At 40.0% G+C, this 27973-nt stretch overlaps 1 long non-coding RNA gene across 1 annotated transcript; it reads right to left on the bottom strand.

The window, feature by feature from the left end:
* Positions 1–491: 491 nt before the first annotated feature.
* On the bottom strand, positions 492–27973 carry LOC144281636 (uncharacterized). The gene is made up of 5 exons (XR_013350069.1): positions 27897–27973; positions 26937–27112; positions 26692–26789; positions 4602–4759; positions 492–572 (listed from the first exon to the last, which is right to left on the bottom strand). It is a non-coding gene; the product is annotated as an uncharacterized LOC144281636 (long non-coding RNA).

Genomic DNA, 27973 nt, shown 5'->3' with positions numbered 1-27973 from the left:
CCCCCATTTTACAGATGATGAACAGGAGGCTTGGAAAATTGAAATAACTTATCCCAAATCACACAACTAATAGGCAGCGTGGCCAGACTCAGACCAGGGTAGTTTGACTAGAAAACCCAGGCTCTCATTCTTCTGTATCTTCCAGCATCCTGAGGGCGTGGACTGAATGACTTTTTCAAAAGTGTTCCAAGAAGCCTCAGAGCCACTGGGCAAAGGGCCTGGCTGAGTGCGTGTGGGGTGAGATGGCTGGCTTAGCCCCCAGGGTTCCTGCTTCTATTAGAGCAGCTCCTTTTTTTTTTTTTTTTTTTCTTTAAACCATTTTATAAATTGGGCTCCCATTCAAACATTCTTTGGGAAAAAGAATTCCACTGTTGAGAAACAAAAACAAAGCAAAGCCCCAAGCCCAAATGATTTCTTTTTTATCTCTTCTCCACTTACCATGTTCTCCTAGACCAGCAGGAAAGCTTTCTCTTCCCACCTTTGAGCGTGTGGGTGCTGGTCGGGCTGCCTCTTATAACCAGTGAATGGTCGGCCATGTGTCTAGAAACCAGGAGCCACGGAGCCAAGACCTGCTGAGGGTAGAGAGGGGCAGTCTGAAACTGCTGAAGCCAAACACAGGATAGGGAGTGCTACAGTGAGGATAAGGGGGGTGGGGTAAGGACACAGGAGCCTGGGAGAGGCTGTCCCCGTGTTTCTCTTAGGGGAAGCCCTTCATGGGTTGTCATGAATTTCAGGCCATCATGGCTGTCTGGGAATTGAGTGTATTCTTTAGAGAGTTTCGGGAAGGGTGACCTGAAAGCAGTTGGGTGTAGTGGGAAGAGCACAGAGAGGAACCAGAGCTGAGCTCTGCCACAGTTTGGAGCTTCAGGACCTTGGACACATATAAAGTGTGCGTTGCATCTCTCTACATAACTTACCCAGTAGTCCTAGGGACACAGGGAGACTACTGTAAACACATAAAGTGACTTGAGAATGGACGTCTGTCTGAATTGCATGTATATGCTCTGATAAGGGCAAACCAAGAGAAGGTGGGAGTTTCTCAACCTTCTCTGAAGACAGGACTGCTGAAGCTGGACTTAACAATGTGATTGTAGCCTTGGCTTCGACTACCATTCATTTGCCAATGACTCAAAGAAATCCAGAAACTGTTCAGATTTCTCTCCTGAGATTCCAACCCATAGTTCTTACTCTATATAGAACAGCTCCACTTAGGCATCCCATACAGGCTTCCGGCAACTCCCCAAAGGAAGCTCCTCCACATCTCTCTGAAACCTGCTCCTTCAGCAGCATTCTAGCTCAGGAGCTGGCATCCCCATCCATACTTCCCAGAAATTTGGGAACCATCCTTGACTGCTTCCTACCTCATTCCTCATGGTCAATCAATGTAAGGAGCTCTTCAATCTACTTCTCTCTAGCTCTAATGGTGTGACCCTGAACTAGACCCTCCCATCTCTGACCTGGATGACTACAATTACCACCTATTGGTTACCCTGCTTCTGGTCTTGTCCCCCATCCTGTGTCTCATATTCCAAATCACCAAATAGATCTTTCCAAAATACATGCACACAGAATGATGATTATCCTAGAACATAGTATGATCATCTTATGTCATGCTTAAATCCCTTTGATGGTTTCCCATTTTTCTTAGGATAAAGTGCTAACTCTTGACCATGGTATGCAAGGTTAGCACCCGCTCATATCTCCAGCCACCTCTGGTCTCAGCACTACAGCCAAACTACATCTCTTTCAGTTCCCCAAATACAATCCACACTCCACCTCCACCCCTTTGCACATAGTTCCTCCATCTGCTAAATATACACCCCCCGTGATGGTCAATTTTATGTGTCACCTTTAAACATCCCTCCCGGCTGAGGGATGCCCAGATAACTGGTAAAACAGTACTTCTGGGTATACTTGTGAGAGTGTTTCTGGAAGAAATGATCTATTGAATCAGCAGAGTGAGTAAAGATCTCCCTTCTCCAATTCATTGAGTGTCCGAATAGAACAAAAAAGTGAAGGAAGGATGAATTTGCTGTCTGCTTGAGTTGGGACTATACCTTTGGCTCCCCTGGTTCTCAAGCCTTTGGACTCAGAATGAATTATACCACCAGCTTTCCTGGTTCTCCATAACTTTATTCTTGGCCTCCATAATTATGTGAGCCAATTCTTATTTTATATATAAATTATATATTAAAAAAATATATAATTCTTATAACAAATATACATATATTCTGTTTCTCTTGTGAGCCCTGACTAATCTACTCCCACTAACTCTTATTCATCCTTTGGACCTCAGCTTAGATGGCACTTTATCCAGGAAGGTTTCACTGACTTTCCAAGACTGAGTTAGATACCTCCCTATTCTCCCTATTGCATTTCCACAGCACCTTGTCCTACTTTCATATTAACTGCTATTCTAATGCACATGTTACAGTTCCTTGTTGTTGACTTAGCTGCTTTTCCCATCAGGCTGCAAACTTCATGAAAGTTAGCATGTATTCTATTCTGTTTACATTTTTATCCCTTGAACCTAGATCATAACCAGCCAGGCACACGGTATGTGCTCAATAAATTCTTATTTTTCTGATTGAAGTGAACAGACTACCAAAAGCATGAGTCACCTTTTAGCACAAACACTAAGAATACTACCACGAAAGACTATGCTTGCTAAGGAAAATATTTCAGTCAGACATACAAGTCAGACTGTGCTCTCACAGTACCAAGAACTGACTATTAATGCCTTGGCAATTTGCTAACTTCCCTGCTTCCTAGAAGTCCACATAATTTGGATTTTTTTTTTTTTTAAAAAGCTGTGAACCAAAATAAATCCCTGTATTTGAGAACTTCCTGAGTGGCTTCAAACCCTTGTTTTAAGTCCTCTGTGTTTTGTTGTTTCCATACCCTCCACTCATCAATGGCCCTAAAGTTGAAATCTCCCCCTGGTGACAATGTCAGAAAAAGAGCTGTCATTAGAAGTGTATCTGTGTTTGGTGTCAAGGGGCAGGAGAAGCGTGAAGCTTTTATTTTTAATTTTTAATCAGTGTTTTGACCTCCCTTTTACCTGACATTTCCAAACTCTGGGCAATTGGTTAAGCTATCTCAGTTATTGTGTTCCTCCACTCATATCTTATTTCAAACATAGGTAAATAATAGATTCAAAATGCTTTGCATCCTCCCTGGTGTGAGACTATAGGAAGTGCAAAGACCTGGATTCAAGTCTTAACTCCACATTTATAAGCTTGTGACCTTGGACCAACTATCTAACCTCTCTGAACTTTATCTTTCTCCTCTGGAAAACAAGAATGATGCCAGTCTCGCTCCTTACTCTCTGCCTTGAGTGTGGGAAGCACTGCATAAACACTAATGTCCTTCCCAAACAGTTCTGCTATTAATTATAACCATGACCATACACTGGTCCCTATGGAATCTCTGTGGACTGAAATAATTTTCTATGATAATAAATCTCTACTGTTAGCAGGAGCACTTGCCAGTCTGTCTCAATATCCATACTCACCCAAGAAGCTAAAGCTTTTAAGCCCCCTATTAAGTGATAAGATTTTTTGCTTTTTTCCTTCCGAAGTAGTACTCACATGCTCTACTCCTTCTTGTGGTTGTGGAGAGGGGAAAACCTCATCCCACATAGCAAACCGAATCACTGACTTCTCTCAGTATTTAAACACTGGGTCCAGAATTCAGCTGGACCACCATCAGTGGAGACAAAATCATGCAAGAAAGAGCGGATGCAACGCCTCAGGATGGAGAGTCAAAAAAAATTCTAGGGGCAGTGAAATGTAAGAAGCCTGGGGCATGGCCATTTTAGCTTAGCAGTTGGACACCTTATAGATTTAGATTCCCAAATACTGATTCCTAACCTTTGCCTAGCATCTATACGCTACAGAGATCTCTCATAAATCATATCTCCTTTCATCCCTACAACCATCCTAACAGGTTGGCAAATATTGCTCTACCCGTTTTTCAGAAGAAGAAACTAAGGAGAGTGTGCTTAGATCATGCATACTTAAAATGCAGCTGGTACTTAACCTGAGGATTCTGATTCCAAGATCAGAACTCTTTCTACCATACTCTGCTCCCCTCTTGCACAGCTGGAGATGAGGGACCAGTCTCAGAGGAAGCATATATTCAGGAACCTCTTCATAGTGCCATAGAGGAAAAGGCACCAGACTGGGAATGAAAAAGACCTAAGCCCCATTCCCAACTATTAACTCTTGAGATGTCAATTTCCTTCCTTCTACAAAAAACAGGTAGCAATAAATGACATTCCAGGTTCCCTCCTATGTTTCTATTTCTTGAATGTGTATCTTTGGTTACTTTAAGGTATAACCCAAATACCTATGATACAGAAGAAATGCTTTTTAAAAAAATGGAGTACATCACAAGTTCAATATGGTTTCTTGGACCCGATATGACCACTATGGCTGAATTTAAAAGTTGGGATCTTCTTTCACAACTTCTTGGAAATAGGCTGCATGAAATTTCAGTTAATCTTTCCACATTTCAATTTCCGCATATGAATGAGAGAACAACATTACCTTCAGTATAGGAAAAGGGAATTTTCAATTCCTTCCTTCTTGTCATCTTACCTCTTCTTAGCCTCCTGACCCCAACCCAAGGGAAGAGGACTTGCTAATTTGAGTGGTTGGAGTCTGGAACCAGGGCAGGGTTGTTCTCTTTCTTTGTTATTTTATGCAGCTGGGTAGGCATGTGGACTCAGCCCTCTTTCTTCCTCTTTGCCTCCTCTCTGTAAATGCCCAGAGAGATTAGTCAAATTACTAGTCATATTATTTTTCTCTGTCATTTTGTATCTTTACCCCAGACATCCTTCTAGAGGGTACTAAGATCCCAAAATTTAGATTCAGGAAGGAGTAAGAGGTTCTGTTTAGGCTTCAAGGTCTAAGCCATGTGCTTCTATTCATTTTAAATCAATACCTGTAATGGGCATTATTGGTTGATGGCTTGATTAATAAAAAGCAGTACTTTCTTATTTGATTCATGTTCTCTGCCTATCTCTTTCTAGAGAACTGTGGTAGCCAGTCTCCATGACAGTCCTCAGTGAGCTCCTACTTCTTTTATAGTTTCCTCTCACCTTGTACCAAGGTTGATCTATGTGACCAATAGAATATGGCATAAGTGATGGTATGTAACTTTTGAACTAGTTATAAAGAACCCCCTGGCTTCTGTCTTGGTTGCTCTCTCTCTCTCTCTCGGATCATTTGCTCTGTGGAAAGCCGCTACCATGTCTTGAGAAGCCCTATGAAGAGGCCTCTGTGATTCCTTCCTAGGACTTACTCCTCTTCTTTTTCTGCCCCCATGACCCATGGCAAGTAGCATCCATTATATTTCATTAGCTTTATTTGAATGCTTATCTGAATTTCCCTGGCTCCTTGAAGCCAGGGATGGACATTTCTTTCTTGTATCTGAATCCTTAGTGCCTAACACAGTACCGGGCAGATGGTAGGCTCTCAATAAATGTTTTTTGAATAAAGAATGGAAGGAAATTTAGTTTATAGCAATACCTAATATTTTATTTATTTTTCCTTTTGTTCAAGTGTCCATTTTTTTAAAAAGATTTATTTATTTTCTTTAGAGAGAGAGGGAGAGAGCATGAGCAGGGGGTGGAGCAGAGGGAGAGGGAGAGAATCTCAAGCAGAATCCCCACTGAGTGCAGACCCTGACCCAGAGTCCTTGATTCCAGGACCGCAAGATCATGACCTGAGCTGAAACCAAGAGTCAGACACTAAACCAACTGAACCATCTAGAATGCCCCAAGTATCAATTTTTTTAACAATTTTATTGAAATATAATTTCTATATAAAGAAGTGCACATATTTAAGGTGTGCATTTTGGTGAGTTTGGACCTATGTAAACACACATGATACCATCATCACAGTCAAGGTCCTAGACACATCCAACACACCTCCCAAAGCCTTCTTCTGTCCCTTTGTGGTTGTTGTTGTTTTGTTTGTTTTTATGATAAGAACACTTATCATGATATCTACCCTCCTAACAGATTTTGAAGTGCATAATGCCATAAATACAGTAGATCCCTAGAATTGATTCATCTAGTATAACTGAGACTTTATACCCATTGAAAAACAACTCATTTCCCCCTCCCTCTGGCCCCTGCAAACCACTATTATATTCTCTGCTTCTATGAATTTGACTACTTTAGAGACCTTATATAAGTGGAATCACACAGTATTTGTCCTTCTGTGATTGGCTTATTTTGCTTAGCATCAGGTCCTCCAGGTCCAACCATGTTGTCACAAAGGCCAGAATTTCCTTCTCCATTAGGCTGAATAACATTTTTATTTATCTCATCATATCACATTTTATTTTATTATTATTGTTTTTTGAGAGGGGAGGGCAGAGGTATCGGGAGAGTGAGAATCTCAAACAGGCTCCATGCTCAGCACAGAGCCCAACACGGGGCTCGATCTCACAACCCTGAGATCATAACCTGAACCAAAATCAAGAGTCAGACATTTAACCAACTAAGCCACCCAGATTCCCCTAACATTCATATTTTAATTCAAAAGTGTAAAGTTTGAATGTTTTTCAGTAAAAGTCAAATGTAACAATCCATACTGGATTTTGTAGACATTAAAGATCGCTGAAGAAGTCTGTGGGTGGAAGTAAAAGACAAGAAATCTCCTGAACTTAAATAAGGGTTTCACTCTGTCTCCAAATTTGGCCTCATGCTTTTAGTTCTAGTCTGTATCCTAGAGTTAATCCCTTCTTCACAATAGAGAACTTTATTGTTTCCCTTCTTTATCCATAAGCCTAATTAAATTATATCCAATGTTAATCAAATTATACTTACTAAGCTAAATATTTTGGCTGCCAAGATGTATTAATTCCAAGTCCCTTGCTGTTGCCACTTGGGTCTGTTTTTACTTAATTATATAGTCTCCTGAGATTGACAGATGTTAATTCTAAAGACTGAGTAGACCTCTAAGAAGTGAGAAGATGGAGGGGAAACCACAGGGGCCAGTCCAACATTTTGTTTGTCTCCTAAATCTAGATTCTCAGAATTGAGCTAACATTGAGCCAAAGGCCCAAGAAATCTCCTCCTATATTTCTGTGTACTCCTTCCCCTTCCCCCAAAGACAAAGCAGTCTTCTCAAGTCAATCAGTTGATTTACATGTGGATACCATAAAGTTAAAAATCTTTAATTCAGAAAAGTGCCAAATTTATTTTAGAGATGGATTAAGAATAAAAACAGGAAGGAAGAGATATAAATAAACATTATATTCATGATGAATCTAAGAAAATTCTGAAAACAGTGAAACCTCTATATGAAAATTTAGTTATGTATGTGTACATATAATATACTATTTCTTTGGTATATGGTAAAGTGTTCTCTTATCTTCCTGGGAGATCTCCTAGAGAGCCATTTTGTCAGAGCATTTCCAGAGCACAGTTCCATTTATCCAGTTTTTGAGGATTAGTGTCAGGGGTAACTTTATGTAATACATATTGGCTACAATACAAGGCTTCTCTACATAAGTCAAATATCTAAATTATGATCCAGTAAGACAAATAGTACCTTCTGTTCCTTACATGCCAGCATCTGTATATGTGGAGTGCCATATTACTTTAGTAATGAGAGATTCAATCCTTTTCAAAGTCTTCACCTTCTTCCTCTTCCTAGATGATTCTGGGATTTAGATGTGCAACAAACAAAAAGAGGAGAAGAAAAACACTCTTTTTTGGGAGCCACAAAAGACCAGCATCCCTTTTTTTGAGCACTGCAGAACACACATAAGATGGGACACTGTCTCTAAAGAGCTCTGACATATTTATCAGCCATGATGTTTTCTCTGTTAAAAGAGAACAGCCACAGAGCCATTGTTGCTGCCAAAAAAGTGCTGTTTGAATCCTTTTTCACTTCCTCTTTGCAAGGATGACTTGGGCTTCCTTAAATCATCACCAGAAGACAAGATCTCTGTTGCTTTGGGGCAGACAGGCCAATGGATTGACTTTGTCACCTCCATGTGGTAAAAGGTATCTGATGTTGACCATGCAGCAATTGGTTAAAATGATAATCATCTAAGATAAAGTGCATGAATAATGTTTACACTTTCTTGGAACTGGGAGTTAGCTTCCTTGGGCCCTTTCCCCCTCCCCCCAGCTTCAAAACAGAAATTGCTAAATATTCAATTTGGTGTTTGCCTAAGAGTGGCTAAACAAATCACCTAGTAAGGTTCTTGTCCTTATTTCCGGGAAAGTAGCCTATTATTCAGTTTGGTTCTAACAAAAACAAATCTACTGAAACCAGTAAGAGAGAAGGGACTTATCAACAGAGGTCAACTAGAATCAATACTGACTCTGAAAATAGAGTTTTCTATAAAAGCTACAGAGTAATTGAAAGGCATAAAGAGATCTGGGTCCCAAAGGAGACCTAAAGACTCCACATGCCTGGCTGGTCTCCAGATATCAGAGAATAAAACAAAATTTGTAGAGTATTGGGAAAAGCTTCTTCTTTCGAAGCATAGCTTGGGAGAAAGGTGGTCAGGGATATATAAGGGATCTTAGGGGGATCAGATGCTTTTCTGTTCTTGTGCTCTAAAAGTGGTGCATTCTCAACCATATTTTTAAAGTCACAGTTGTTAAGGTGATCATGAAGGATGTTAGACATCAAGTTGCACAGTTTCACCCCTAGGCTTGCTTCCTAACATTAGAATCTGATGAGAACTCTGTAACTTCTTCCTCCAATCTCCAGAGGCCCCAATGCCAGAGCCAGACACAGTGAAAAAATAACTCTATTCAAAGCCTTTCTATGGAACGTGGAAACTATCTACTTTGCTCCTTGGTTACAGAGTATCTCAACTCTACTAGCCATCCCTCCTCCACTTGTAGAAAGGTGACTAGTTTAGGATGGTGGACTGAGCCAAAATGACTACTTCTCCTTCCTCCCAAATCCCAGCAAACTAAGACACATAAAATAAGACTAAGTCCTAGGCATTCCCTAGAAAATGCTGGCTGAGTAGAAATGGAAGAGTTTCTGGGTGGTAGCAGACTAACAAAAATACCAGATTGCTCAGAAACATAACTGAAGAAGAGGGCTGCTGGATGAGAAATAGCCTATAAGCTTCCTCAGGACAAATGATCATCAACCTTAGTCATGACTGTGTTGTCTCTCCTTTGTATAGCTCCTGGCACAGAGCAGGTATTCAACAGTGACTGTTAAATACGACTATATGGTTTTAAGATAATAGTAAGTTCAAAGTCAGCAGGCGAGGATAGAAGTCTATTGTGGGATGCTTAGCTGGAACTTGCCCCCCACCCCAAGGTGCACAGAGAAGAGCTAGTTATGGTGCATGCCCCAGGCCCTTGAGTAAAGGACCAGCCATAGGGACTCATAAATGAGGATCAGGGCCAGAGAGAACAGAAGGGCATGATATAAAAGTTACTGAACTTTAGTTAAGGAAAGGCAACTTGGACCAGATGTGAAATCTCCTGATGTGTTCCAAGTGAGGTGGGGGGGTAACTTTCCCTACTTGCTTATTTGAGAAGTGCCATCAACGTGCTGGCCTATCCCCCCTTCCCATTAACCTTAGAGCACAGCACATTGGCCACCATCAGTCGTCACATTTGGAGGGCAGGCCTAGCAAGGGATATTGGAAGGTAACCTCGACAATTGCCCAGAAAATGAAACTAGTTATCAATACTGATCAATTTGTATATGAAAATGAAAAACCCAGAATCACCAGATTTTTGGACCAAACCTGAGGCCTAAAAACTGAATCAGTGACAAACTAACCTCTGAGGAAAGAGCAAATGCAGGAAGCCTAAGACAACTGTGAAAATATTTTATTAAGTATCTGAGATACAATGGATACTGCAACATAAAATAAGAGTAAGCTACCATAGGAAAAGTAGCCATCAGAGAAAAATAGAGACATCTAAACAATTAAAAATTTGATTAATAAATCATAAAACTGAATGCCAGGGATTAATTACAGAATGGTTACTGAAAAGAGAACTCATGATTTGGAAGATCAAATCAAGATATTTCCCCCAGAATATAAAGCAAAAAGTCAGAGAAAGAAATTATGAGGAAAACAAAATACAGAAAATCCCAAAGGGGGGGAAAATAAAACCTGTTTAATAGGAATTTAAGACATCATAGACAGGATGATAGGAAGCCATTAATAGAAAAATATTCACCCAGGCTAAATAAATACTCAAGTTCTTAAGGTTAAATTAAAAAAAAAAAAAAAAACACAACAACAACAATTCTGGTCCTGCTGTGTCAGCAAGAATACTGAAAGGAGAGGCACACAGCTATACTCCACCAATATTTCTGAATGCAAACATAAAAGAGAAAATCCTTAGCATTCAATGGTGGGATAGGGTGGAAATACTTTCCTATAAGGACACAGGGTTAGATTGGTAATAAACATTCCATTTTTACTATTGAATACTGGACAACAATGGAATGCCTACACACTTTAAAGAAATAGGATTTTGAATCTACCAGCTATGTTGGCTTTTAAGTGAGTAGGCAAAGTAAAGACATTTCACATGTGCAAGGATTCAGAATACATACCAGAATGGAAGTAAAAAGCTTTCTGGAGCTTTTCAGTTACAACTAAATTAAAGTCATTTCTCCAGTTGAAACACCATTAGCTGCTAGATATATAGAATTACTTTCCCTCCACTCAGAAGGCTTTACAGTATATACATGATTGAAAGAACAAGAAAGACTATAAGTGGTGTGATTTAAACTTAAATGAACTTTAACGGGCATATATTTCATGAACAAAAATGACTTCTAGATAGATAGATAGATGGATAAATGAATAAATAACTATTTCATATAAGAAGGCTTAAAAATAAATAGGAAGATTTGTATCAAGTTTGCTTGTATATAATAGGAAAACTCAAAGCAACAGTGGCTTGAACAAAAGGAGTTGTTTCTTACATAAAATAAGCCTAATAGATAGTTCAGGACTGGTATAAGAGGAACAGTGTTCTTCTGTTCTCTTGTCTCCTAACTTTCTGTTCTGTCATCTTGAGGCCTGAATGACCTTCTTCAAGTCATCAGATAGTGCAAAAGAGCTGCTAGAATTCCACCCATCATTTCCATATTCCAGAGAGTAGCAAGGGCAAGTGGACACTCACAACTGAGGTAACATCTTTTAAGGAGAACCCTCAGATCCCATTCAATACTTCACTTACATCTCATTAGCCAGATCTTTGTCCCATGCTCATACTTAGAGCAAGAGAAGCTGGAAATTTAGCCTTTTATTCTTTATGGCAATGTAGGTTGAGCTGAAAATCAGAGTTCTGTTTCAAAGGAGGAAGGAGAGAGAGGATGGATAATGGGAGGCCACTAGCAATACCTGCGTAGAATACCACTTTCTTGGCTAGGAAGATTCAGTACTGTAAAATGTAAATATCTTCAGGTAAATCAACAAATTCAGTGCGATACTAATGACTTTTTTTCCCTTCTAATTTAAAAAACTGATACAGCAATGCACAGATTTTAATTGTTACAGTTCAATGAATTCTGACAAATGCCTATGACAGTAAAAACAACAGGCCTGGGCTACTGGGTGGCTCAGTCGGTTGAGCACTATCAGTGGGGGTCTAGATGGAGGAAGCAAGACTTGGTTTTCTCTGCCATGCCTGTCTGGAATAGAACTCTAGCAACATGGGGCTGAGGAGGATTTTTGAAAAGCTGGCAGTCTGCCGCCTTCCAAGGGTGAAGCCAGAGCCCCAGACTGGAAGCTCACGGAAGGGGGCCTCCCATCTTAGCGGCACATGTCCACCGTAAAGCTTCCATGAGCAGGTCTGGGGAGAGATGGGGTAATGAAGCTGTGGTGGCTCAAGTGCCACAGACTCTTGCTGTTCTTGCCAAGATTTAGTAGATTTTCTTGAATAAATATTTCTCTATTTGCTGTATGCTTTTTGCCCTTGGGACAATTCCCAGAGACTTGGAATGATGTATTTAAAAAGGTATTTTCTTAAGTTAAATTGTTTTCCTGGAGAGAAGGTCTAGGAATTCCTGCCTCCACCCCCACCCCATTCATCATTGCTGGTGAACAACCTTCGGTTATTCTTTCTACAGTCTCATACACATGATGGCTCTTTTGAAGATATTTTGCTTTATCCTCAGTTTTTAGCCATTTAACAATAATGTGCCTTGATAATGGATTTCTTTCTGTTTTTTTTCTGCTTGGGGTTTACTGGGCTTCTTAGAAAAATTTCAGCCAAAATTTCCTTAAATATTCTTTGCCCCATTAATTCTCTCCTCTCTTTCTAAGGTTAGCGGGGTTTTTTATTCAATTTTTTCTCCTTCTGTTTGGTGATTTTTGTTGACTTTTCTCCAAGTTCCCTGATCTTTTCTTCTGTGATATTCACACTATTAATCCCATCCAATAATTTTTCAGTATTGTATTTTATTATTTCAGATATTGTACTTTTCAGTTTTATGATTTCCATATGGTTCCTCCCTTTTTAGCATTTCATATCTTTCTTAAATCTCCATGTGTTCACAAATTATATCCATTTTTTTTCCTGTAAATTCTTTAACATATTTATAATAGTAACTTTAAAATCCTTTTATGCTAATTCCAACAATTCTGTTGTTTGTGGGTCTCCTTTTGTTTTCTGGGGGTTTTGGAAATCTTTTTATTATGGGGCATATTTTTCTGCTTCTTTGTATGTCTGGTAGTTTTTATTGTATACTGGACATTGTAAATGATACATTGTGGGAACTCTAAATTCTGTTATCTTCCTCTGGTGAATATTGGGTTTTGTTCCAGGAAGCAGCTAAATGTCCTGTGGGTAATCTTAATCCTTTGCAGGTTTGTTTCTAGGTTTTATTAAATGAATTATACTTTATTTTTTGCCCTTAGTCCTAGGATATAGCTCATAGTTCTAGGATGCGGTCTCGAAGCATGATGCTTCTGGCATATTCTAGGAATGCAAGAGACATTTCTCTAGCCCCTCTAATTTGGTAGGCTTTAACTTCAAACTTAGTCTCCCCAGCACCAGGCAGCTGATGATATCTCTGCTCAGTTCTTTCAACAGTCCAGCTCTTCTTTTCTACTATGCTCCTCGGAGTCTTGCCCTGAGGATTTGCAGTTGAAGAGTCAGCCAAGGTTCTGAGAAGATTTTGTACATAGATCCGGGGGCTCCCCCACTATTATTCCTAACCTTCTGGGGTTTCCCTTCCCCCTTTAATTTACTGTTGCTCTGGCATCCTTGTACTCAGTCCTCTAACTCTTTAGTCCAGTAAGTCTGTGTCCTACAGACTGCTCCATGTCTGTGGGGCAGGGAGGGGGGGAAGCCAGTTAAATGTGGACTGTATCTCCTCTACTTTATGTCTGTTTGCAGTCCTTCTCTAGTGCCTTGAAGTAGATTGATAAGCAGAGTTTATAATTATTATCAGTGAGAGGTTTGGTCTGATCCAAACCACTGTGCCAATACTTGAAACTGGAAACCTTTATAATCTTTCAAACATAAAATAGATCATGCCATATATTCTATAAGACTTTTAAAATAGAATAACATATTTTAGATATTGTTAGGTGCCAATATATATTAACTGACCTTATTTTGCGTGACATATGGTGCTCTAAGTATTCAACTATAAGGCCATATAACAAGAATAAACTTAAATGAAACTATGAGTTATGAGTTAGACCTCTTTCAATGTTCTTTGAAAGACACTAAATTACTTTCTTTTGAATGCTACTCTTTATGAAGAATGAACCACAAGAGCTCAATGCAGGTCTTCAACATTATGAATTTAAACAATCCTCTACTGATGTGCATTTTGGTCATTTTCTAGCTTTCTCTATTACAAGCAATGATGTAATAAACATCTTTATACATTAATTTTTTGGTCTTTCCTACAGAGTCACTATCTTAGGAGTGGAATTGATAAATCAAAGTAAATTCACATTTAAAATTTTAACATATAATTACCAATTGTTCTCTAATAAAGGCTATATCAATATACTCTCCAACAGTATATGAGAATGCTTGTTTCTTTATGACTTTTTAAAAACATTGGACATTATTAATCTTTTAAATCTCTCCCATAATATTAACTACGCATATGGCACTTCACAAAAGGGGAAGTATCTAGCCCTCTTTTTCTGTTCTCAATCTTGATTCTGAGCTATTGCCTCATCCAATTTTCCAACATCAGTTCTCAGTCTTGCCTTTCCTTTGAATAGGACAATCAGTGCTAGCTTCTGGGCTACCCTCAAAAACAAATTGGATCTTCCAGACGTGCTTCCTCTGAATGCCTGTAAAACATCATTCCCAGTCCAACCTGGTCCAGAGCTTTATTCCCCAATGCTGCTCCACCATGAATATTCACAATTGACCTCATTCCCTTCACAGTCCCTCACTTACTTTCACAATTTACTTCATGCCTCAAAATTTAAAATAGCTTTGTCTTTGTGAACTAAGGTCACTGCGATTTCATTTTAACCCGCAACAGTTTTGCCAACTTTGTCAGTAAGAAATGCTTTAATATGCCTTCAAAATTACTGCTGTAGCTTCCTTGTCCTCCTTACCTTTAAAAATTAATCATTAAGAGAGCAAATTACATACTGGGGCATTTTCTCAGTAAAATACATGTAAAGGAAGAGTACAAAGCCCTTTAAAATTAGAAAACTAAACAATCACATTTTCCTGTACTTTCTCTGGATTCCCACTAACTGACATAAAGGTACATCTTAAAAAGATATAAACCCAAGAGAAACAGAGAATTGGAGGGGAAATGATAGCTAGAAAACATAAGTTAAAAAAACAGGAGGAAAGATAACCTACCTAACAGACCCAGGAAAGCTAATTCCTAAGTAAGCAAGCTAAATAGTAGCCCATTTTCCTATATAGAAGCCAAAAGTATCAAGAATTACAAGCAATAGGAGTTTGTAATTTGCGGATAAAGGGGAGGACAGAAATTTAAGGGCTAGACACACCCCTCTCCCAAGCAAAAATTCTTTTCATTACTTTGTGCAGCCAGGTGACTCCCTCTCTTTCTACCTCAGCAAAAAATGGGGTTTATACCCTGGAGAGAGTAAAATAGGTCTCTGAGATGGGGGACACATGGCACAGTTGAGGAATGTAACAATTTTGAAAATAGAAGTGTTAAAAATACTAAATATTAAGACCCTCCCCTATAGCTCCTAGCCCTCTTCCATCACTTGGTTCCCATAATACTGTGCAGGATATAAGACAGTTCTCCAAAAAGCCATCTGACAAGCCAAAGGAAAGATCTAAAGATACTGACACTAGGGTTATCCATTTAAGCAGCCCAGTCTGATCTCTCAACATGTGATCTGTGGTCCGCTCACAATGTCATTAAGCTTTTTAGTGCCCCAATTTTAAATGTAAATGAATACCCAAGGATCACCACACATTTGAAGGAAGCCTCAAATGTGAAAAACAAAGATTTAAAACAAAAATACCAAATAAATTTGAAGAAAACAAATTAAATAATAAGATGGAAACTTATCAGAGAACTAAAAAGATATATTTAAAATATGAAGTAGTAGAATGATGTTTTAAAAGGTACACTCATAAAACAAAAGAAGTCTTAGAAATGTAAAAATATAGCATAAACTAAAAATCCAATTAAAAAGTTGTAAAAAAAATTTGAGTACCTGTGGCTCAGTTGGTTGAGCATCAGACTCTCGATTTCGGGTTTAGGTCATGATCTCAGGGCTGCAAGATAGAGTCCTGCCTCGAGATATTCCCCCTCTTCTTTTACCCTCTCCCCAGCACTCTTTCACTCTCTCTCTAAAAAGTAAAAAAAAAAAAAATTTAATTTAAAAAATAAAATAAAAATTTTGGAAGAAAAATTTGACAAAAATTTCTAAAGGATAACAAAATGACAGAAAATAGGAGGGAAGAGATCAGAACATTTAAGAACAAAATCAGGAAGTTCAATATCCAAATAATGTACATCATAGAAAGAGGAAAAAATAGTAAGAAAATGGAGGAAATCAAATCACTAAAGAAATAGTTCAAGAAAAATTCTTAGAACTGAATGCTACTGTCAAATAAAAAGAGCCCATCAAGTGTCCAGCAAAATGAATAAGGTTTATTAGTCAAAATACATCATTTCCTTAAATTGAAGAATACTGGGTCAAAGAGAAAATTCTAAAAGCTTTTAGAGAGTAAAATACTGGTTAGATTCTGACAAAATAATCAGAATGGCTTTGATCATTCAATAGCAAACATGGAAACTAGAAAAGTTCTGCAGAAAAAAGTGAATGTTATAGGATTTTGTATCAATTGAAAGTAGCAAAAATTAAAATAAAAAAAATAGCAATAATTAAATAATATAAGGCCTTTTCAGATAGGCAAGTTCTGAAACAATATACTCACTATGTAATGTTCTCAGGATGCAACTGGAGGACCTATTCCACAAAAATAGGGGAGTGAAACAAGAAAGAAAACGATAAACAATCTATGACAAAAGGAACCTAACACAAGAGAGACATGAAAGAAATCCCCTACATATTATTAAAGGGAAATGTCAGGATAACAGCCATGCTACAGGTCTAAAGAACAACTAATCTAGATTAGAGCAAGTCAGAAGACTCAGAGAAAGCTGGGATGATGAAATTGATAGAATGCCTAATGCATATGAATATCTGAGAAGAGCTGAAGCTCCTGAGGGTGAGTTTAAGGATGAATTGGTGATAAATACATAGAAAATAAGACAAATAACTCCAGGTAAAACCAAAAGTTCCCTAAGGAAAATGAAACATATTTTAACATTTATATTATCATGTTAATACTAATCCAATCAAAATTATGCTATAAACATTGGGAGACTGAAAGATAGGAAGTGTGTATATGGGAGAGAGGTAGTATTGGAAGGTAAGATGTCTTCACAGTGACTCCACAGTGAGAAGCCAGTAGATAATGCCCAAAGCTTGAAAAATCAGTGGCTGGCAATTCCACTCTTAGGTATGAACCTAACAGAAATAAAAACATGTCCACACAAAAACCTGTATACAGATGTTTGTAACAGCTTTTTTCACAATTGCCAAAAAATAGAAATAACCCAAACATCCATCAAATATTGAATGGATAAATAAAAAATGATATATCCTTACAATGGAATATCACTCAACTACAAAAAGGAATAAATATGCTACAACATGAATGACCTCTGAAAACATTACTCTAAGTGAAAGAAGCCAGACACAAAGACCACATATTGCATGATTCCATTATATGAAATGTGCACAATAGGCAAATCCATAGAGAAATGGATTAGTGGTTCTTGAGACTAGGGGCAGAGGGAATAGGGAGTGACTGTTAATGTGTTCAGTGTTTCTTTTCAGGTATTAAAAATGTTCTAAAATTACATAGTGATGATGGTGGCATAACTCTGTGAATATACTAAAAAATCAATGAATTGCATAATTATTTAAAAGGGTGAATTTCATGGTACATGAATTATATCTCAATATAATTGTCATAAAAAAAATCAAGGGGTAGCAGCTATTAGGAGATATGGTAAATCTATAATGAAATGCTAAATAAATTGAAGTAGTTATCCTGGTGGACTTTTAAATGAGGGAAGTGGATGGTCAAGAGATGTTCTTTGTACTCAGTTGCATAAGATTATTTGACTATTTATAGAATCACATTACTTCAATGAAAGTAAAAATGAAATAACAAGTGACTGAAAAGCAGGTGGAAAGTTCTGGAGTTCCTGCCAACACCCTATGCTGGCAGCATTGATTGTGGCTTTTGTAAAGTCTGGGCCATTGAATTGGCCTCAATATGACACCCCTTCAGTGTAGCAGCTCCTCCACTGATGTCCTGATATGTTCATTTAATTTGGTGACAATGGTGATGAGCTGCATTGAACAAGGTGCTATTCATGTCTTGTCACCATAACCCCCTCCAATGCACTTGCATAGCACCTGACACATTGGCTTAAATATTTATTTTGAATTAGTGAAAAAATAAAACAACACTCTTAGGCTAAGTCCTATATAAACTAAAGGCAAATGGAATAATATTATATGATATCACCTCTTAGAATATTGGGGACCTGGATGTAGAGCCTGGCACAGTATATCCTACCTGAGTATGGTGAAGGGCCAGGGCAGAGGAAATGGCCCCTCATTACCAGTGCTGTAGAACTAGCACTTTGAATTTATAGTAATGTTTCCAGGCCACAAGCTGTTGTGTCTCATGTCAACTTCTTTCTCCTCATTTCCATAGTCACTGACCAGCATTTGTAAAAAAATCTTTGATAGCCTTTACCCTGTCATCTTTGGCTATTGTTCATAGAATAAAGGGGCATTACTAGAGGTGGCATCTTGAAGAGAAAAACTTGAAAGCAAAATAAATGGTCCAACTGAGCCATCAAAATGGAAGGCTAACTTATGAGGGAACTCCAGGACCAGGCCTGAGGTAGTGAGGCAGAGAGTAGGCAATCAGAGCATCCTCACAGGAACCTTCTGCCCTCCAGGTGAGAGTGGGCCTCCTTCCAGTATGCTCCCATAGCTCACTGATCTTTTCCTTCTTATCATTTGTTGTAACTTTTCACTAGATTGTAAGCTCCATGAGGAGAGGATGTATGTTTGTTTAGTTCACTATCCTATCCCTCCCCAGTGCTTGGCATGTCATAGGTACTACAAAACAGAGCTTGTTGAATGAATGAATGAGTGAATGAATGAAAGAACCAAGTAAGAGCAGGAAAGTTTGAGGTGGCATGTGAGATGTAGAGCCTGAAGAAGAGGAAACTGTGGTGCCTTGATGTGGGACGCCAACAGCCTGGACATGGGAGGGAAGAGGTTCTTAGAGATGCCAACACTGCCTGGAGACTGGAGAGGTAAAGACGCATACACATGGGTTTGTGCCTGAAGCACTCACCATGAGTCTTGAATACTGGGGCCATTACTGCCTGAGCAAGCCCTGCACTGCAAGGGAGGCCACCGTGCTTGGAGATCTGTTTAGTTCATGGTGAATGGGACCAGGAAGGGAATGCCTCAGATGGTTACATGGAGCCCAAACTTTAGATTGACCAATATCAAACTTCACATAATCTTTGCTGGAATTAACAAATTTAGATGATAGGTCATTTCTCAATCCTGTGGGGATTCAAGCAAATAAGCTGTTTGGAAGGCCCGATGCAGTCACAGCTATAAGGGTCAAGAGGATTAGTCCTCAGAAGGTAGAGTAGATGAATGACATTTCACTTTGGATGGAGTTTTGGAGTCTACCTCCTAGAGGCAGAAGGAAGTCTTTGGGGTGAGAACAGAGAGCAAAGAGGTTCTTCAGTGAAGTCAAGGAGGAACTCAGATTTCATTCAGCTAGATCAAGTCAGAATACTCCCCAGTACACTCAGTTACTAAGACAACTCCTTAGTACTGTCCCCATAATTGTGGGAGAAAGAAAATTTAAACCATTTATCTAAAAGCAGGGTCGCCAGGAATGTAATGTGGAATCCCCATGCTCAGAGAACGGGAACAGGCCCCTTCTTGCTGAGAAGCTGGCTTTTCCTACATTTTTTCATGCAAAAGGCTATCAGGAGAAGGTTATGAATAGAGTACTTTTCCTTCAGCCAATGACACAAATGCTCTATTCACACTCGAGCCGTGCCCTGCCTGCAGACTGTCTCAGCTAGGATTATCTTGGCTTTTGATGAAATCCCACGAGTGGTAACTGCAACCTCACTTTGCTGCTACATCACGTGATTTGATGGCTGGCGCTCGGGAGCTGTTAAAGCACACCTATTTCATGAACATTGCTCACTTAATCTCTGTAATAAGGAGGGGAGAAGGGTGCTGACACTAAAGATTCAGCAGGTGGGCTGGAAACATTTTAGTATGAGGCTGACCTGGCCATTCTGAAGCCTCAGCTGTACCCCAGGGGTTTATTAAAAAAAATAACTCAGATGGGCCTGAGTTCAAAGTTTTGGTACTGCTATCTATTTTAGTGAATGACCTTGGCCGGGTTAGGTAATTGCTTGGAGCACCAGGTTTCTGACCTGTAAAATAAGGGAAGTAAGGCTAAAATCCTGGCTCTCAAGGTTGTCAGAGGATGAAGTGACACACAACACTTGGGACCACCTTCCCTGTGTCTAGTTCATCATAGAAGCTCTGTCAGCACACTGCTTCCTCTTCGTCTCCCCTTCCACACTCTGGGCTCAATGTATGTGAATGTGGTGTTCCTGCAGAATGTGTCCATTGAGCCAGAGCAAGAATTTAGTTAATTGGATATGTTCTAGCATTGCCTTAAGCAAAGACCAGGACACAGCTTCTGTGCAACCTGTAATGAGGTAGGGATAAGGGGCACATCACCCTGGTCACCTGTTCCAGAGAGTTCTTTCTGTGCTCAGGACTGCAGCAGGACCCCTCACCAGGGCCTGGGATGCTCTGCTTCAGTAGCTGTACTGCCCTTGGGAACTGCTCAGCATCCAGGATGTGAAGTGTAGAAACGTTGTGACCCCGCATTTGTTGATTTTATTTTTTAAGATTATTTATTCATGAGAGAGAGAGAGAGAGAGAGAGGCACAGGCACAGGCAGAGGGAGAAGCAGGCTCCATGCAGGGAGCCTGACATGGGACTCGATCCCGGATCGTCAGGATCACGCCCTGGGCTGAAGACGGCGCTAAACCACTGAGCCACCCGGGCCACCCTGATTCTTTATTTCCACAAATACTGGAAACCTAAGTAAGTACAAGATAGATACCATTCGTTGGCCATCGAATATTTCTATAACATTTATTCTATGCCTGACACTGCTCTAAGCACTTCACAAATCCGTTCTCAGTGACTCCTCATGTCAGTGCTGTGAGGTTGGTACTATATTATCCCTATTTCAGGGGTGATGAAACTAAAGCAGAGAAATCACAGAACTTGCCCAAGAAACATGTGCACGGGACTTTTTTTACTCAGTGACGGTAACATTTTCAGTGCCTCATTGTTTGTCTAGTGGTGACAGGTAAGCATACATTCATTTGTTCACATTTTCATTCATTCACTAAGACTCATGAATCATGAAGTTTGTGCCAGACTTTGCATTAGGATAGGTGGAGTCACAAGATGCAGGTCTGCCCTCAGGGAGCTGACAATCCAAGGAGGTAAATGCCAAGTAAGCCTCACTTTTATCCTAGGACTTTGCATCCAGCAAAGAGATAGCAGACGTAGGTCAAGAATGCTTGGGTTTATCTTGCCAGTGGAACAGACTTCTTCCTTATATAAAAGAAATGATCTTTATGGAATGCTAAGCATGGGATGTGGCCCTTGCCCTTATAAGGTCCATACTAAGGAGTCCATCACTTGCACTTGTTTAAACCTTCATAGTTCAGAGGAGAGTAGGGCGTCCGGATAATGCTCCCGTCAAAAACCCAACAGGTGTAAAAAGGACCCAGTATTTCCCAAACTTCATATGCGTATCACCGACGAAGAATCTTTTGTATGAGGTGTTGGGTATTTATTTCTATGTGTACTGTAAAACATATAAACATCGACCCATTATTTCAAACATACTATTGCTGAAAGATTTTTTTTTTAAGTAAGTTAAGTCAAAGAAAAAATATTAAACCAATAATGGCGGGATGCCTGGGTGGCTCAGCCATTGAGCATCTGTCTTCGACCCAGGGTGAGATCCTGGAGTCCCGGGATCAAGTCTCACATCTGGCTCCCTGCATGGAGCCTGCTTCTCCCTCTGTCTATGTCTCTGCCTCTCTATCTGGGTCTCTCGTGAATAAATAAATTAAATATTTTAAAAATAAAAAAATAAACTAATAATGGCACAGGTGGTAATTTGATACTAAAAATTATCAAAGTGGCCTCAAATGACCACAGTTTGGGAAACATACAGGGATTCTCATTGGGGACATCACTGGCAATTGGGGCAAGGCAGCTGTTCATTGTGTAGGGTGACCTCCCACACTGCTGAATGCTTACTATGTGCAGCCCCCACTCACAAAAAGGCAAGAGTACCCCCCAAACATGGGACGAGCCCCTCAAAATGCCCCCAAACACTTCCAAATGCCACATGGTAAAGGGCTGGTGTGTGTGTGTGTGTGTGTGTGTGTGTGTGTGGTACCACCCCCCAGTGGGAACTACTTCTAAAGACTTGCTGGAGGCTCCATTAGAAACAAAACAAGAGAGGGAAAAAAACAGCTATTTTCAGATATTTCTAAAATATAAGAGGAGGAGAAGAAAAAGTCAAGTTCAATTTCCAAGTGGCTTACAGTGACAGGCACCAGAGTAAGCAAATGAGAACCTGAACGGGAAGACAGCAAACACATGGGAAGCCCTGGCAAGAGTGGGGACAGACAATGAAGGCCTGGGGCTGTCGACAGAGCCTTCTGGCTTGGGGCTGCTGTTATGGGGCAAGGGCAGTTCCTTCCTGCTTGTCTGACAGGTACCACCTGGCATCTGACAATGACCAGAGAAAGTGCCCACTGCCTGCTGGAGAATAGGCGGTACAACCTATCGAGGAGGCAGCAAGCCAGGAAGGCATCTTGCAAGAACACTGGGATCATCCGATTACAAAATGTGACAGGCTTATCAATCAGCAAGGCAGGAAAAGAAGGTCCCAGAGAACCACAAATCTCTTTCCAAGTGACCATAAAGTGCTGTGAACAGTGAGGATGAATAGTAAGAGGGTGAGAATAAATTATTGTTGTTTGTACACCACCCAAGATACTGTCCCTGCCCTTTACAAATCTTGGTTATTTTTACTCTTGGCAGCTTTGAGCCAACGGTTTTCTCAGCACACTCCATGTTTGGGTGTTGTCTGCCTCAATGTACCTGGAGAATAAATCTTCCCAAAGATGGTAACAGGTGGTATTGTGGAAAAAAAGCTTCCAATGTCAAATAAGTTTGGGAAATACTGCCCATTTCCATCTTGGAGATTCACAATGTGTGTTGGCACCTTAACAGACGTTTTAAGAAAATTTCTTCCATTCCCTTGGTGACCAAAAAGGAGAAATCCAAACTCTTTGCCTGGTTTTAATAGTTCGCTGACTTGCCCCGCTTTACCCAATTGATGAAATCTTCCTGGGAGGCAGCCTTATCACAACTGCTCCTAGTCTCTGTCTTATCTAGCCTCACCTCTGGGCCTTCTCTCACATTCCTCCTTCCTCTAGAAAAACCCCTCCCTAGCCTTTCCAGCTCCTTCAGACTCTGTCAAGCCCTAGTTCAAGATTCATGTTCCATCTACTGTGCCCTACAGAAGACTTTCTTTTTACTAGAATTGTCCGAGAGTTGTATCTGTACAAGGTGGTGTCATGTCATTGTGATTACTACCATGTTGCTTTGGGATTATTGTCTGGGTGTGTGATATATACAGTGTGTAAGCAGTTTTACTTCTTTCCAACTTCTCATGGGAAGCCTGTTACTGTTTTATGAATTATAAGGGCCTTATAGGAAAAAAAAAAAACAAGTCTTGATACATATCCTGGTGGATGTGCCAATAGCTGGCTTTGTTCCCTTCTAAAACTACTTAGACTTTCTCTGTCTCCATGAATTAGCAACCATTGTGTAATGGTTGAAAATATGTATTCACACTTTCTATATTTAATTGCTCTCACATTCCCCAAATTAAATGAAATGTCTACTACAGTAGAGGCTATCTAAAACTGTCTAATGTTGGGAGTATTCAAAGTCAGAGTTAAGAATGTCCTCCTGGAAATGGAATTTGACCGTTTACCTACATGAATCTTTTTATTTATTTATATTTCTATTATATTCCCTACCTTCCTCACCAGCCCCCCAAGCCCCTGTCTTTCCCATGGTCTTTCTCATATCAGTTAATAGTGATTATCACATATCTCATATCAGTTAATAGTGATTCCATCCTATTTTTTTTCTTTTAACATCACATCCAGTCCATCAGCAAATCCACTTGGCTCTACCTTCAAAATATACTCAGAACCTGACCACCACTACCCTTCTGCATGTCACAGGTTGTGTCCCTCTGGAGGCTGATTCTGAGATGGAGCTAAGTGGGCCGGAAGGTTACTAGGGAGTGTCCCTGGGATCAACAATGCCTGACGAAGGGAAGCAAACAGGCTTGGGTGGAAGGAAAAGTTAGGCTGTGACCTGGTCACAGCGAAGGCCTTCACTGATTCCACATGGAGTTCTGAGCTGGAACAACCCTTGGGGATTGTCTTGAACTGAGGTGAGGGGCCAGGCATTTCTACCCCTTACTGACAGGCCACTGGATGCAGGCTGCCCTGGGAAGGGGGAATGCCATTGGGCACCATGGCTGTCTTCAGAGCAGGCAATTCTAAGAGGGCTGACAGCCATAGGCCATGAGCTGGAGACCTCCCAGCTGCTGGAGGAATAGATCTTTCATTCCTGAAGGGGAGCCCAGCAGCATATCACACATTCACTACACTTCACCATGACCATCTTGATCTGAGCTCCCATCTTCTCAAGAATGCAGTTGTCTCTTTACTGTAACCCTCAGCCCTCTTAAAATGTTACCTAGAGTGATCCTTTGAAAAATAGACAATATTATGCCTCTACCAAAAGCCAACCGGTGGCTTCCCATGTCAACCTACGTGAAAGCCAATGTGATTACAATGGCCTATCAGACTGTCTATTCTCGGCTTCCCACGACTCTCTGGCCTCCGCCCCTACTATATGCCCTCTTGCCCACTGCACTCAAGCCACTCTGACCTCCTTGCTATTTCTTGAAAACATCTGGCAAGTGCCCATCTCAGGCCTTCACATTATGCTTTTCTCTCCACCTAAAAGGTTCCCTCAGGCCTCAGCATGGCTCCCTCCCTCACTTCCTCAGGCTTTTACTCCTGCCATCTCCTTATGGAAACCTTCTCTGACCAACCTTTTTAAAAACCGCACTGCTCCTTCCTCTGGCTCTCACTGTACCTTTGTGCATTCTTTTTCTCCATAGTAAGGAGTTCCATGAGGGGGAAGTTTTGGACTGGTACATTAACTGCTGTATGCTCAGCATCTCTATACATGCCTGGCATATAGCAGGTGCTAAAAAAATATATGTTGAATGAATTTTTGTTAAGTCACAGAGTTGCCATGATTGGTGCAATTGAAAATTGCTCCATGGGTTCTGTGTGTCTCTAGCAAAATCATAATAGCTTTGTTTCCTTTTTTTTTTTTTTTTTGTTAAAGATTTTTTTTTGCTTTGGTCATGTAGGCCATTCATTTTCCTTTACCCAAATTAAATAAGGAGATAGCTTAAGTGTCTTTTATAGAACAGGCAGTCAAGATGCCAGAATTTTGATTTTACCTCATCCCCAAACCTTACAAAAACAATTTTTTCTTCCAAATTTGCTTTAGGCTCTTAAAAAGATATGACTTCTGACAACTTTGAACTTTGTCTGAACTTTGTGCTCTCTGAAAGCAGTGATGGTTGAGAAATCCCCCCACCCTTTTGGGTTCCAAAAAATAGCTAACCACCACAAAGGACAACTCAGCCTTCCCAAATTCTGAGATAAGATCCACCTCTACCCTTCCTCATGATTCCCATAAGACTTGTGGATGACCCCCTATTTACTTGCCTCTATAAAACTCAGGCCTCCTTCTTTTTCTTTGAGATATTTCTCCTTAATAAATGTTCACTCTATTGCAATAGCCAGAATAAAATTATACCCACAACTGACCGTCCTATTTTGCTTTCACACTATCATAAAGAGAGGACTTGTGTTGGGAGGGTTTATTTTTAGCTTCAAAGATAGTGTTTGTTGGAAAATCAGCAGCTGACAATAGTAAGTGACAAAAGAACTCTTGACAATAGAAAACAGACAACCAAAGGGTCCACTCCCTCAGCAGAAAGCCAGCATGGAGTTCAGTTTCAGAGCAGGGATAATTACTTCTTCCAGAGGCTGGCAGAAACTTGATTCAAGCAGATGGCTGGACAAAAAGATACTGTCGGAAATAATTTCCCAGTATATAAAGTAGATGAGACTCTATATAATTTCACGCTGATATCAATTATTCCCAATATACTGGACACAAAAGTCTCAGTCCTCTTCTGTCTAGGATCCCTGGTTCTAAAGAGATGGGGTGGAGACAGAAAGCTCTTAGAACCTAGAGATTGTCATACATTGCATGTCTGCAAGCTCTCACCTTCCCAAGAGGTGGGTCCATGATAACCACCTGCCTGCCTTCCCATAGGGCAGAAGATCTGTGACCTGCTATATAAAGATCAGGGTTTAGACAAATTGTTTCACCTTTCTTCCAATAACATGGTTAGCCCTTCATACCAGGAATTACATGTTAGTGAAATCCACAGAAACATTTAGCTTCATTCTGTTAAACACAAGTCTTCTAAATACTCTACAAAACCAAAATGTGACTAATTAGGCCTAGATGCTGATGAAGTCTGATGCCAGGGACCCTACAGACTTCAGGTTCTTGGGGTGAGTGAACTCGATTCAGATGTAGTGGGACTCTCCTAAAAATTAAATGCCAAGTGTTGTGTGCGTGGGTGTACACATGTGCATTTTTTAAAAGAATGATGCCACAAAGAAGCCTTCATTCTTCCTGCAGATTCCACAGCCTTCTCACATTCTTAAAGGGATCTATACCCCCTAAATGAGTAAGAACCACCACCTATCACAGATACTCTGAGCCTTCAAAGAACTATTCCCTAGACAGCTGCCCCTCATTCTTGGCCATGACAGCCAGAGGCACTAAGTTCACAATGAGTCTATGAATGGACTTGCTTACTTCATTTGTAGGCACTCAGTCTTTTCCTGGGATCAGCAATGAGCTGGTAAGTCATGCCAAAGACTGTGGTATCAGCAAAGTCCTGATGAAATAATCTCCTAGAAACTGACAAGGAGTCGGTCATGTGGCACCAAAAGAAAGAATAATTATTTGATCTAATCCATTTGATATTGTCTCAGTTTGTGCTGCTATAACAAAAAAGCACAGACTGGGTAGCTTATAAACAACAAAACCTTACTGCTCACAATTCTGGAAGCTGGGAAGTTCAAGAGCAAGGCACCAAGGCATGGTCATGTTCTAGAATCTCTTCTGATTCAAAGTTGGGGTATCCTCGCTTAGAGGAAAGAGCTGGGAATCTCTGTGGGGTCTCTTCATGAAGGCTCCACCTCGGTGACCCAAGCACCTCCGAAAGCTCCACCTCCTGAGACAATCAACTTTGGGTGTTAAAATTTCAATGTACAAATGGGGGCAAATATTTTCCACAAATATTCTCCATTAGGAATGTAACCTGACACTAAAAACAGCACTGGCCAGAGACAGAATGTGAAAATGAAATGAAGACATATAAATATTATCAAGACGTTGGGTCTATTTTTTTCTTCTTAAGTGCTCAAACCTGGATTTCATGGCCTATGTTTTGAATTAATACTAGCTTTCAGAATTATTGCCATTATTTTGCATAATTTTAACAAACAAGGCTACTGGCTCAATGAACTGTGTCTTTGTGATACTTTAATTTTCCTACAAAAACAGTAAATGCCAACAAGATAGACATCCCTGTTCTTCTAAGCTCTGTTTATGATTCTTAGAAGTAAACAGGCAGTTATTATATTAAAAACATTCCCTGTATGCCAGCAACATCTAATTTTAATCTGTGGGCCTTTCAGAGGAAGAACTAAGGGGTAGGAATAGTACAAAGAACCCCCAAATACACCTTCAGATCTCTAAAATCTGAAGCCCGATCCAATTCCACTGTGGATAAACCATATTTCTCAATGTCTTGTTGTCTCAATGTACAGAATTGGTTAATACTGGCCACTTAGTCTATAAATAAGATTCCCTTTGCTTCTAAATTGCTTTGAGACAGCACCATGGAAGCATCTTGTAGACTCATGGCAAGAAGTGCTATTTGTCAAACTGGATATCAAATAAAGTGGAATTCTGGTGTCCATAAGCATTAGTGTCCCACAAAGGGACCAACTTACTAAAACTTGGGAAGAAAAAATAAATAAATAAAAGTTGGGCAGAATGCACAAAAGCCCAGTTGAAGTGCCACCTCCTC

This window comes from Canis aureus, chromosome 13, assembly GCF_053574225.1.
Source record: "Canis aureus isolate CA01 chromosome 13, VMU_Caureus_v.1.0, whole genome shotgun sequence".
Taxonomy (NCBI): Eukaryota; Metazoa; Chordata; class Mammalia; order Carnivora; family Canidae; genus Canis; species Canis aureus.
This window is presented reverse-complemented; position numbering and strand designations above follow the sequence as displayed.